Source organism: Lissotriton helveticus, chromosome 6 (genome assembly GCF_964261635.1).
Source record: "Lissotriton helveticus chromosome 6, aLisHel1.1, whole genome shotgun sequence".
Lineage (NCBI taxonomy): Eukaryota > Metazoa > Chordata > Amphibia > Caudata > Salamandridae > Lissotriton > Lissotriton helveticus.
This window is the reverse complement of record NC_136067.1, coordinates 2,028,052,426-2,028,065,345: the sequence shown is the minus strand read 5'-3', so window position 1 is coordinate 2,028,065,345 and position 12,920 is coordinate 2,028,052,426. Positions and strand designations below refer to the sequence as shown.

Sequence of the window (12,920 nt, the reverse complement as noted above, 5' to 3'; positions counted from 1 at the left end):
ATCACAGTGAGAGGCTCAAGACACATATCTCTCAGCCTCCACAGAGGTCAGTTTCTGATTATCCCCTTCCTGTCTACTTCTGTGTTAATCTAAAAACAGATGTTATTAAATTCCCTTTAGTGAAAATCGCAACTAGCCCACCATGTGCCGTAATTTGGCAGTGACCAGGTTAGCATTTAGCTCCGCTACACAAACTTTTGTGACTAAATTGACCATACTTGCAGGGGCCATTTTGTATTTCCTGGCTTCCATTTCCATGAACTTGCGGCCTCGTGGTCAGCATGCCCTTTTGTCCTTTCTCTGTACCAATGACCATTTAACTTGCCCGGCAACAGGCTATTTTTAGCACTGGTCAAGCTTACGCATGCGTACTCGAACATTTAGATTAATGAGTGGTCACCTTTGAGGAATGTTCTCCAAAACTGACCAGTGGTACTAAACTCCTCCCACATGTTGGCTGTGTTTAAAAAATGCCCTTATATGTACCTAAACTGTGTAAGAATACCGCCTACTCTTTTTATTGCTGTCTACATTGTATAAAAAAGGTCACGCACCGATGACCGGTGTGATACTTCTTGCATTGCCGAAGGGTGCTGTAGGAATGTACCACCACCCCATGGGGTCCTAATAAACTTGTCTTTTGCATTTCCAGTTTCCGTGCCAACTTCTATTCTATGGTGTTTGAGAGTTTTTTGCAGAGTATGTAGATCTGACGAAACCCGATACCACAAATTGGCGACCACGAAGGGACTCATCGGCGACTCGGATGCCCGAAGGAGTGGTCGCGACGAAGGATTGGAAACTTGCCCTGGACGCGTACGCTGCCACTGAGTGACCCGAGTCTTGGCATCTGCGGTGTTTCTTCCTTTCCTTCTGATCTGACCTTCCAGGTGGCGCCGGTCCTCGACTGAGATTCTGATCGGTTGGGTTGTCGTGCAGTGCCCGTTTGGCTGATTCGATTAAGGAACTTGGCAGTTGGAACCTGGACATTTGAAATATTTGGTAAGCTTTTGATTGGTAAGGTAGTCTACTGACACTTACTGTGGCTTTTTGGATTTGTATGAGTTAGCTAACATTTGGGTCTATGATTTGAGTTATATGTGGAGTGCACCTCACATAGGCAGGTATGTAGAGATATTTCTCTGACTTTGCATTTGTTTGAATGGCACCCCGTGTGTAAAACATATTAAGTGCCATTTTATGTAATATCGCGTTTTCGTGATATTTTGACATGCCTGTTCTAAGCACACTTCGAGGAATGTGCTGTCTTGGAAATTGTACCAGTTATCGATTAAATGAATCTCAACCAGCTCCCCCAGAGGGGACACCTAATCGTGAAATGTACATAAAATTTGGTCTTCCCCCTATTATGTATAGTACCTTATGGCACAAATATACGAAAGCTGATCATGAATTGCAATGGCCACTACATGGGTCGTTTGATTTGCGAAAGGTTCAATATGTGGAGCAATGTTTGTTTCATACGCCCTGGAATAGAACAGATGTTATGACACTTAAGAATGCTCTGCCTGACCCTCGCAAAAATCCAACGGCTTTCTATGAAGGAGTGGAAGGTGCTATTTCCTCATGTGTTATGACATTAGTCGATATTGATCTTTTCTTTGGGTTAATATTGCCTCCTGATATGTGGAGAGCGATTCGTAAATTTGATGATCGAACGATTTTAGGTGCAGATTGGAAGGATTTAGCTCAAGCTGATTTGGATATGGAACCTGCATGTAAGCCATGCCAATTGATTTTAGATCTCCCGGTGGCTATTTTGAATAAATTAAAAACGCTTGTTCCCCCTAAGAAAATTGATTGGACGATGGTGGCTTCTTGTAGACAGAAGCCGGATGAATCGGTCTCTGACTTTTTTTCACGTTTCGAGGAAGCATTTCATGATTACAGTGGGCAATTATTAACAGAGGACACGGGCAGGCATTTGTTCGTTGATAAGTACGTGGCTAATCTCCTATCGGAGATTGCAAAGCGTTTAAAGACTAGTGAAAGTTCATGGACCACGGCAACCCCTGTTTCTTTATTGACTATGGCTCAGTATTATGAACGACAGGAATTGGAGGCTAAAGAAAGTAGTGATAAGAAAGCGAAGGATTTAAAGACAAAGGTGATGTTGGCTCAGGTTTACGCTACACAGTCGAGAGGGAATGACAGGGGTAGACGAGGATCGTATGGTACGTCTTCTGCTGGTTCTGATATTTCCGAGGATCAGTGTGCATACTGTAAACAGTTTGGACATTGGGCTTCGGATTGTCCGGTGCTTCGAGAACAGCGTAATCAGCGTGGTCGAGGAAGCGGAAGGTCGCGGAATAATTATTCAGGGTCGAGGGGTGGAGCGAATGATCGCGGTAGGTTTGAAGCGAGTGGTCGTGGTCAGGCTGATTATAATACTTTTGATCGACGGAATCAGTATCAGATAGCTGAAGGAGAGTTTACTGAGTCTCAGGATAATATATATGCATAGGATTGCGTAGGATGGGGTGTGGAATCGGTTGAAGTACCAGTAGATCAAAGGGGTCCATATATATCAGCACATGTTTTGGGTTCTTCTGATCAGTTTCTGGTTGATACGGGAGCTACTCGTAGCGCTCTGTCCAAACACTTGGTTCCAAGGGCTCCCCTGTCTGGCGAAACAATTACATCAATAGGGTTTGATGGAACACCTTCTCTTAGTCCATTGTCTCAACCCCTTACATTTCACATTGATAAGTTTACTGCCCCATGCCTGTTTTTGTTATCTCCAAACACGCCAGATAATATTGTGGGACTCGATATGCTTAAACATTTTCGAGCAACTATACGCTGTGCCCCTGAAGGGGTACAGGTTATTTTGAATGAGAACTACCCAGAGGTTGAGAGATTATGCCTCATGCAGGAGGCCGATGCGTTAGCTTCTCTTCCAAGCACTTTATGGGCTACTTCTGATTCTGATGTGGGACAAATGATTATCCCTCCCGTACGTATTACGGTAAGGGAGGGAGTGTCTTTGCCTCGTGTACCACAGTACAAAATTTCCAGAGAAGGTGAAGTTGCCTTGACATATATTGTAAGAGACAGACACTAAGATCTATCGTTTAATTATTGATTTGAGGGAAATTAATAAGATAGTCATACCCCAGTATCCGGTGGTGTCTGACATTACTACCTTACTTACTTTGATTCCACCTACATCCACTACATTTACTGTTATCGATTTGAAAAATGCTTTCTTCTTGATTCCCATTCATCCCGATAGCCGATATTTGTTCGGCTTCACATTAAATAACAAATCGTGTAGATTTTGTCGAGTTCCTCAAGGCTACACTGAAAGCCCTAGCATTTATAGCCAGGCTTTAAAAAGACAGCTTGATTCTTTCGACTTACAGTCTGGGGTGGCTCTTATTCAATATGTTGATGACATTCTATTAGCAGCAGACACGCAGGAACAATGTGAGGAGAGTACTCTTTCCCTGCTTTCTTTTCTTGCCAAGAATAATCACAAGGTCTCGAGGAAGAAGATGCAATATTGTAGACCAAAGGTGACCTACCTCGGTCATCTTTTGTCTAAGGAGGGACGTGCATTGACATCAGACCGAATTCAAGCAATTTTAGATACACCAGTCCCTTGCACTCAGAAAGATGTTCGTGCTTTCATAGGTTTGACGTCCTTTTGTAGACAGTGGATACTAGGATTTTCGCACATTATAAAACCTTTGTTAGCATTGTTGTCCAAAACTACACCAATTCCCCTTGAATGGACAGATGAATGTCAGAATGCTTTTGAACAATTGAGACAAGCTCTTTGTTCTGCGCCAGTGGTAGGTACGCCAGATTATACAAAGATCTTTAGGTTATATGTACACGAGAAGGATGGGTGCGCATTGTCAGTCTTAGTACAGACACACGGAGGTAAACAGAGACCTTGTGCGTACTTCTCAGCAGTACTCGACCCGGTGGCTCGAGGACTGCCTGGGTGTTTTTGAGCAGTTGCAGCAACAGCTGTGGCTATACGACAGAGTGAGGGAATAGTTTTGTCACACAAATTGTTGGTGTTAGTTCTCCATGCGGTAGATGCTTTATTAAACCAAACGAAAACACAGCATCTAACTAGCGGTCGTTTAACAGGATACGAGCTAACGCTGTTGGCGCCACATATTACACTGAAGAGGTGCGCCACTTTGAACCCTGCTACTTTACTGCCATATCCTGTTGCTGAGACCCAGAAGGAAGAACACCATGATTGTGTTTCTCTAACTGAAGAACAAACAAAGGGTCGTATCGACTTACAGGATACGCCACTTTCAGATGTAGATGGGGAACTGTGGGTTGATGGATCGTGTGTAAAGTTGCCAGATGGTACGACTTCCGCAGCTTATGCAGTCACAACACTTAAGACAGTGGTAGAAACAGCACGAATACCGCAAAAATCGGCCCAAGCAGCTGAATTGATAGCCTTAACGAAAGCATGTGAGTTAAGTGCTGGATTATGTGTGAATATCTACACTGATAGTCGTTACGCTTTTGGAGTAGTGCACAATTTCGGCCTACTCTGGAAGGAACGAGGGTTCCTGACCTCGCTTGGAGTACACATCATGCAAGGAGAATTGGTACGTGATCTCCTGAATGCACTATTATGTCCAAAGAAAGTGGAGATAGTCAAATGTAGTGCACATAAGAAGGTGACAGACAAAATAGGACAAGGAAATGCTTTTGCAGATCGCATAGCGAGAGAGACTGCAATGTTACAGAATGTCTCTCCTATGTATGTGGTGAAATCACAGGCTGAGCGATGGCATGATGCCAGAGAGGAAATATTAGACATACAAAAATCAGCATCTGAAGCGGAACTTGCAACTTGGGCAACAGAGGGAGTGTTGGATGATGAGGGTTGTTGGCGTAGCAAAGATATGGAGAGATGGAAATTGCCGGCTGCTTATTTGCAAGCAATGGTTCAAATGACACATGGGCTGGCACATGTTGGAGCTCTTGCAATTACTAAAATGCTTACACGAGTTTGGGAGCATCCTGGGATTGCCAGCACGGCTAAGAGAGTAGTACAGACCTGTTTGATATGCTTACAGTACAATACTGCTAAAGGGACTTATACTCCTAAAGGAGGGTTCGTTCCACCTACTGCACCATTCGAAGTACTGCAAATGGATTACATCCAGCTTGAACGCTGTGGTAATCTCAAGTATTTCTTAGTGGTGGTGTGTGCCTTCAGTAAATGGATCGAGGCCTACCCCACAAAGGATAATACAGCATTGACAACAGCTAAGGTGTTACTCAAAGAGTACTTCCCGCGCTTTGGTGTTTGTAAATTTTTGTGGAATGACAATGGTCCTCATTTTGTTGGGAAAATAGTGGAGTATGTCCTGAAAGGATTGGGAATTAAACAGAAGTTCCACGCTGTATTCCACCCGCAGTCATCAGGTTTGGTAGAGAGGTATAATGCAACTCTGAAGCTGAAGCTAGCAAAGATCGTGGCATCCACGTCCTTGAAATGGCCGGACGCTTTGCCCTTAGCATTATTGTCTATTAGATCAGTGCCACATTCCTGATCTGGCCTCACACCTTTTGAAGTGGTGTTTGGAAGGCCTATGAATATATGGGGAGTCCCTAAGCCTCGCTTAGTACATGATGTGCCTTGTATAATGATGAATGATTACTTAGCACGATTAACAAATGATTTACTTTCTATTCATCAACAGGTTCAAGAAGCGCTCCCCGATAATTCCATTGGAGAGGCTCACGATCTCCGTCCTGGGGATCATGTCATGGTCCGATCGTTCGAGAGAACAAGCAGTCTAGAGCCGAGGTGGCGTGGCCCTGAACAAGTATTGCTGGCAACTCAACGGCTGTGCGAGTCACGAATAAGAAGCGGTGGGTATATTCCACTCACTGCCGTTGTGTCTCTCCGGATCTGGTGAATCCTGCGGTGCTGTCTGATTATCGAGACATCTTGGATGCAGAGAAGAGCCCAGCTACTACGCCACACGAATCGGGGGGAGCCTTCCCGGACCACACTGTTTCTGGTGGAGCGAAATATAACCTACGGCCAAGAAAGTAGTTGTTTTGTGCGAGACTGGTTGAGTTACCGTTCTGAGGTTTGTGAAAACGGAAGTCGAGAATATCAAGGGGGGGGGATCAGTTCTGTCCAGTGTAGCGACACCCGCCTTGAATCTCGGAGAAGAAACCAGCTGCTGCCTCGGAGCTCAGCACTCATTTTTATTTTTAGCTTTGTTTTGAAACTTTTATTGTTTTTCTTTTTGAACTATGGCACCAATTATGACGAGAAACAGAAGAATTCTTAGTGCAGTGCTTTTTGTTACGACTATAATGGTAATAGCAGTAATAGCCTGGATCGTAGAACGATTGATTCCAGCAAGAGAATATTTACTGCCTACCAGTCCAATCCCATCTGAACATTTTCATTTCACTCTGCCTTATCATGAAGAAAGACATAGACAGACTTACTTAAATAACAGCTTCATTCAAATTCTACATCATACCCATAATATGACGAATACTTCGAACTGTTGGGTATGTGGAATGTTGCCTGGACATCAGAAGAAAGAAGGAACTCCACTTATTCCTCTTCCGTTCTCTCATAATGGTTCTTGTAATGCCTGGTACACTCTACTCTTTACCTTGAGATGGCCGACAAAAGGTGGATTACTTTTTCGGCTTAATAAAGTTTGTTATAATGACAGAGATGGCTATCCACAGGCAGAAGGAACTAAATTTGAATGGGAAGAATATCGACCTGACAATGTATCTACAACTCGTATTTTCACTAATCAAAGAATTACAAATATGTCCAGTCTACATGTGATTACTGTTATTGATACCAAAGCTGATTTATGTGTACGAAATAAAGGTACTATTCCGGTAGGGAAGAGTGAATGTACTATTACTCTAACATTTGACACACCAACTGGTATCGCCTTTGTAGCCTCACGAAATACTTACTTTATTTGTGGAAATAAAGGATACCATCGACTTCCCATTGATGGTTAGGAACTTGTTATATATCTTTTGTGCTACCACCTGTATTTATTGCCCCCCCATGTACCATAATGATTTTGTATTATATCATGATTTTATATTAAATAGGGTTAAAAGAACATTAGAGATTGAGAATATTGATCAAACTGACACCTCTTTACAGCAATATGTAGATTTTAATTTAGGTCTATTTTCCTTTGTTGGTGCTGCCTTAAATAGCAGGAAAATAAGACGGCTAACACGTGTGGTGGAAGCTGTTGCTAATGAAACTGCCTCTGCCTTAGGGAACTTGACTGAGGAACTCCAAATTACTAGAATTGTAACGCTTCAGAACCGAATGGTTCTGGACGTAGTATTAGCTGATCGTGGGGGTGCATGCCGCATTATCGGTAGTAGTTGTTGTGTGTACGTTCCAGATAATTCACCTTCTGTGTATGATGCCATTTCTAAATTGCACAAAATTGCTGCTGAAATTCATCCTGAAAATGGTACATGGACATTCTCTAATTGGTTCTGGACTTTGCTTAGTACCTGGGGTTGGAAATTACTGACTATCCTGTGTATGATCATTGGAATACTCTTCTTCTTTTGTTTATGTATTTAATGTGGCCCTACCTTGTGTTCTGTATGTATCACTGCCTGCATTCTGTCCAAACGAGCTATTGCCAAAAATGAGCAAATGATTAGCAAGGAAATAATGAATATAATGTTGATTAATACTGATGATGAGTATCCTGATTACTTTAGTTATGAGGTAGCTTCAGCTAAATGCTAAAAGGACCATCTGTCGTAATTTGGCAGTGACCAGGTTAGCATTTAGCTCAGCTACACGAGCTTTTGTGACTAAATTGACCATACTTGCAGGGGCCATTTTGTATTTCCTGGCTTCCATTTCCATGAACTTGCGGCCTCGTGGTCAGCATGCCCTTTTGTCCTTTCTCTGTACCAATGACCATTTAACTTGCCCGGCAACAGGCTATTTTTAGCACTGGTCAGGCTTACGCATGCGTACTCGAACATTTAGATTAATGAGTGGTCACCTTTGAGGAATGTTCTCCAAAACTGACCAGTAGTACTAAACTCCTCCCACATGTTGGCTGTGTTTCAAAAATGCCCTTATATATACCTAAACTGTGTAAGAATACCGCTTACTCTTTTTATTGCTGTCTAAATTGTATAAAAAAGGTCACGCACCGATGTCCGGTGTGATACTTCTTGCATTACCGAAGGGTGCTGTAGGAATGTACCACCACCCCATGGGGTCCTAATAAACTTGTCTTTTGCATTTCCAGTTTCCGTGCCAACTTCTATTCTATGGTGTTCGAGAGTTTTTTGCAGAGTATGTAGATCTGACGAAATCCGATACCACACATGGGTCCAGTAGCTACCGCAGTAGGCCCAGCCTATGTTTCCACCTATGAGTCATGGAGGATTTCACAAGGACCATCAGAGCCATGCCTCGTGGAAGTGAAAAACTGCTGTGTTTTGTAACTCAAAGAAGCCAGTGGGTGAAGAGGACTGATATAAATCCCACTCCAAGGGGTAGTCTGTTGGCCTGCTATTCAGAGCCACAGGATGAGACAAAATAGGTTTCTAAATAGGATGAGAGAGCTTCCCCTTGCCACAGGGAGGATCCTGACCTATTTCTGTTCTATTTAAAGTAGAATCTGCAGAGCTGAATGGAGATCATGGCTCCAATGGGTCTGTGTTAACGCCACAAATCCCAAAAATCATGGCTCCCCCGGCTAATTTTAGATTTGAAGACTACAAGGAAATATATCAAGCATTAGGAGCTGAAATGGTAACTGAGGGCAGGGAGGCTGTGCACCAGTAGTAGCTGGACTCCATGCCCAGCCCCAGTAGTACACTGTGCTCAGCTAAAGACATAGTGCAGTGGATTCTGTGGGCCTGAGTGCTGAGTGCAGTGCTTGGCCAAAAGCTAATGCATAGGCCTAGAACTGCAATGCATGGCTTGTGGCAAGGGACGGTGTGGTCAGAAGCTACCGCCTGCATCAGAACTACACATGGCATTTTGCTGAGTAATGCTGTCTCGCAGGGCATACATGTTGTGTGAAGGATGTGGCAAAGAGAACATATGTGGCCATAGATGTTTCTAAACCATTGATACAATCGTTTCCAAATTGGAAATAAGAGGGGGATGCCCCTTTCATGCCCCTGCCTCTTTGTGATTGGGAAATGATTGTAAAAGACTGTTCTAACTCCTAAATTGGCTTTTGAACATAAAGGAAAGCCCCTTTGTAAACCCCGTGCTTTTGTAGACCATAGCAATTGCATACACAAATAGTCTTTGTATGTGAAGCCCCTAGGCCGGTGTTTTTATGGAGGTGGCGTGGAAGCCCTCTCCACCCAGGCATTCTGTAGGGACAATCTTAAAACCATATATTCTTAATACTGAAACCCATAAATCCCTTAATAGATGGAAGGAGTAAACAGGATTGTCTAGCTGGCTATCACTAGCCTTAATGTCATGGTGTCCTGACACCTGCAACTTTACCCCCTGTCCCCTAACCCACCCTGCTACAAAGGCCCTGGCAGGCCTGTTTCTGGTTTATTTTTTTCTGAGTTTTATATAGGACGAACTTGACCTGAAGATATCAGAGCACTTTATATGAGCACCAGTCGCATTACAGAAGGACACATTCATTTTTGTTAGCCACGTGCAGATAAAGTGATTTGCCTAGAATCACAGGCTGTTGAGCGTCCCTGTCGAGACTTGAACCCAGTTCTCCAGCTTCAAGGGCGACCACTCCAGCCATCAGGCTACATCTTCTCCCCTGTTCTTAGTAAGCCTCGGATGTGCCTGCTGGGTGAGTCTGTCGCAGGGGCGTCTCTTCCTAAAGAGTGGAGGAGCGTCACCTCATCTGCTGCAATCTGAGCAGGTAAACACAAATAAATAAAATGGCATGTCAATGACATTTTAATTATTTGCCACTGCACCAGCTTGCGCTGTGTGCAGTGTGAGGGCAGGACCGTGGCTGAATCCTGCAAATGCAGGATGACTGCAATCGTCTACAGTGTGCATGTCGGACTGACTGGCCAGCCCGACATGCGCACTGTGGACTCATCATTCCAAAGGCTGTGAATCAGCCGGGGATTGGAGGCACAGGCCCTTATCCACAAAATGAGCGCTGAGCTAGCCTGCCCCAACCAATTCTGAAGCTGCTCTCATGCTGATAATAGAATGAGAACAGCTCCAGGATTGGTTGGATTGTATTCCAATGAGCAGGAAGGAAGTCCTTTCCTGCTTCTGGACAAGAATCCTTAGTGAGAAGTGGCCGCACCGGCCATGCTCCCTCTTCCTACTTATGCTGAGTTGTGTGCCATCGCGTCCCACAACACTTTATTACTGCTAGTCGCCACTGTGTCTGTAGTGCTGATCTACACTGGAACTCTTACCTTTTCCCTATCCTGTGAATGCTGTGATGTCAGCAAGTCATATGTCTCAAAAAAGGAGGGCATTTTCAGGCATTAGTATTCATAGTCACCTAATACACCTAATGAAGGTGGGGTGGGGAGGTGCATTTCTAGTTCCAATCCCCAAATTCAGATGTGTTACAGAGAAATGTGACCTAGCGGTAAAACTAACAACATATATTGTAACACATCTAAGTACAAAGTTGTGCAAAAGCAGAAGTAAAGCTAGCTGTGCTCAGTCCGACAATGGATTCTCATATCAAGCTTTCGCTGACTGCTCTTTCTGGCCTTAGAGAGGCAGCTGCTGAGCTACAGAGTAAACAAGGCAAACGGTGGCAGCATCCTAGCAAAGGGCACCCACAGTCTGTCTTCTTGGAGGGTTGGTGTCAGCAAGCCACGTGACCCAAAAAAAGAGCTTGTGATCAAGAATCAAAGTAAAAGCTAAAGTCTGAGTTTATCCTTAACATGAGCTTTGTATTTATAAGGTGCACATTCACATACGGGTTTCTTTGCGCTAATTAACAGATGTGTATTTTTTATGCAGTTCAACGGTGCTCATTTTATTGGCCTTGGGAGGATGAAACGCTAAGCTGACCTGCCTGAACTTCTTTAAAAAAACAAGAGCAACCCATATTTCTATGCAAACTGTGTTCTGTGTTGATTTAATCAAGAAAAAGAGATGATATTCAGACAGAACATATTTGCAGGTGTAACAACACTAGACATGTCAACCAATAGGTTTGCAGTGGTACATAGTGCGCACGTACCGCTCATGTCAATAATGGGTTTTGCCACTGTCGCTATTTCATCGGCACAGTTATTAATGTGGATTTACCATATAGCTCATTTTTCACAGCACATTCATGTTAAGTTTCATTCATGTAAAAATAAATTACAATTAAAACAAAAAAGAGAGCATTCAATTAAAAAAAAAATAACACTTTTTTGCGGAGCGTCTCTGACCATCAGCACTATGTACAAGTAATCAAACAGGTGTAACACAGATATGAATACAATTGGTACTGTTTGGAGGACGTTTTTAGTGACAGTTTGGGATTTATAAAAGTTAAGCCTTTTATATACAATGTATTGCTGATCCTATGGTCATGTTAAAATAACAAAGCGGATGTCCTCACATGTGCAATGGGGAGGCAGATTCCATATTGTGGATAGATAGCACAGCCAGATACTTAGAGTAACAAACTTGCCCCATTCCTCCAGTGTGTTTAAACCTTGTCTGATAGAGTTACGTCTATCTATCCATTTGCACTCTAGGCTCTGTAGGGTAAATAAGACATCCCCACCTCGCGGAGAAACAATGCCCTTCTCAATAATCTGCCCCCTTAAGTCATCGGCTGTGTTTTTTCTCTATATAGTGTTGCACAAGTGGAGAATTCTCAACTTGGCAACATATCAAGCTTGTAAATTGAGCAATTCTTGTCTTGGTTGGTTGCGATGTTTGCCCCATGTATATCACATTGCAAGGACACCAAATGCAATAGATTATGTTTGTGCCGGCAAAGTTAGTATGCACAGCACATTATCAACCCGCTTTTTCTTGATTAAATCCACACAGAATAAAATAGTGACAACATCAAATTGTTTTCAAATTGAGTTCCATGTGAACACTTGTTGTAAGTTGATACAGTCTGAACATGGCACCACAAAAACAAATACAGATGGACTGATGCAGCGAATGTATTAGCTCACTGAGCCATCAGGCTCCCCTTACTATGTGTCTGTGATGGTCCTACTTGAAAACTGTAGGCTGGCCCTACTTTTCCAGTACTAATAACACATTTTCAATGGACTTACAGTGGATTGCTGTTCCCGTTGTTTTCGAGGGAGTCACCAATGCGGATTTCCGCTCCATTCATCCGTTCAGGGTAGAGGACTGTGTTAGTGATTGCAACATGGAGAATTTTGTGTGGTGCCAGTAAGTCGACCCGCCACCAAGGAGACAGCTGATAGTTGGTGATGGCGCATGAGCCATGGTAGTAATCAGAGTCCAGGTTCCCATCTATGGCGTTGTAAGCTCCTGCGGGGACAGCCCAGCCCAGGATCACACTTGACTGTGTGGCCTTACCATGCAGAGCCACATTTTCAACTGAAAGAAGAAACAACAAGGAGGTTGTGAGCAGCACAACATAGAAAGCAGAGGACATTGTGAGGATCACTGGTGTAGTTGGAAAAAGTGAGCTATGGAAACCCATAAATCAGGGGCCAAGGTGTGGGAGAGAAAAAGGGGTAGAGTCACAAGGGACAGGGCGTGAAAAGCACAGTCTGGAAGACAACATATACATTTATTTGAAAATATCTACTTGAAAGAAATTGGCAACAATGACAAATGTAGCAGCAAATCTGTTCTCTCTTACTTAGTTAATCACAAAGGGGCATCATTTAAAAATATCTTACAGTTTAGGACACCTGCTGCAGAGATCTTTGTGTGCCCAGCAATTCTGAGCGGAGTGCAATAG

The 12,920-nt window shown here is 43.4% G+C and overlaps 1 long non-coding RNA gene across 1 annotated transcript in view; it reads right to left on the bottom strand.

Annotated features, from left to right (window-relative positions):
* LOC144762004 (uncharacterized) overlaps positions 1-12,547 on the bottom strand; it is a 79,736-nt gene extending 67,189 nt beyond the window's left edge. The window contains exon 1 of the long non-coding RNA XR_013596001.1: positions 12,259-12,547. This is a non-coding gene — a long non-coding RNA (uncharacterized LOC144762004). The remainder of the gene's footprint in view (positions 1-12,258) is intronic.
* Positions 12,548-12,920: the final 373 nt, after the last annotated feature.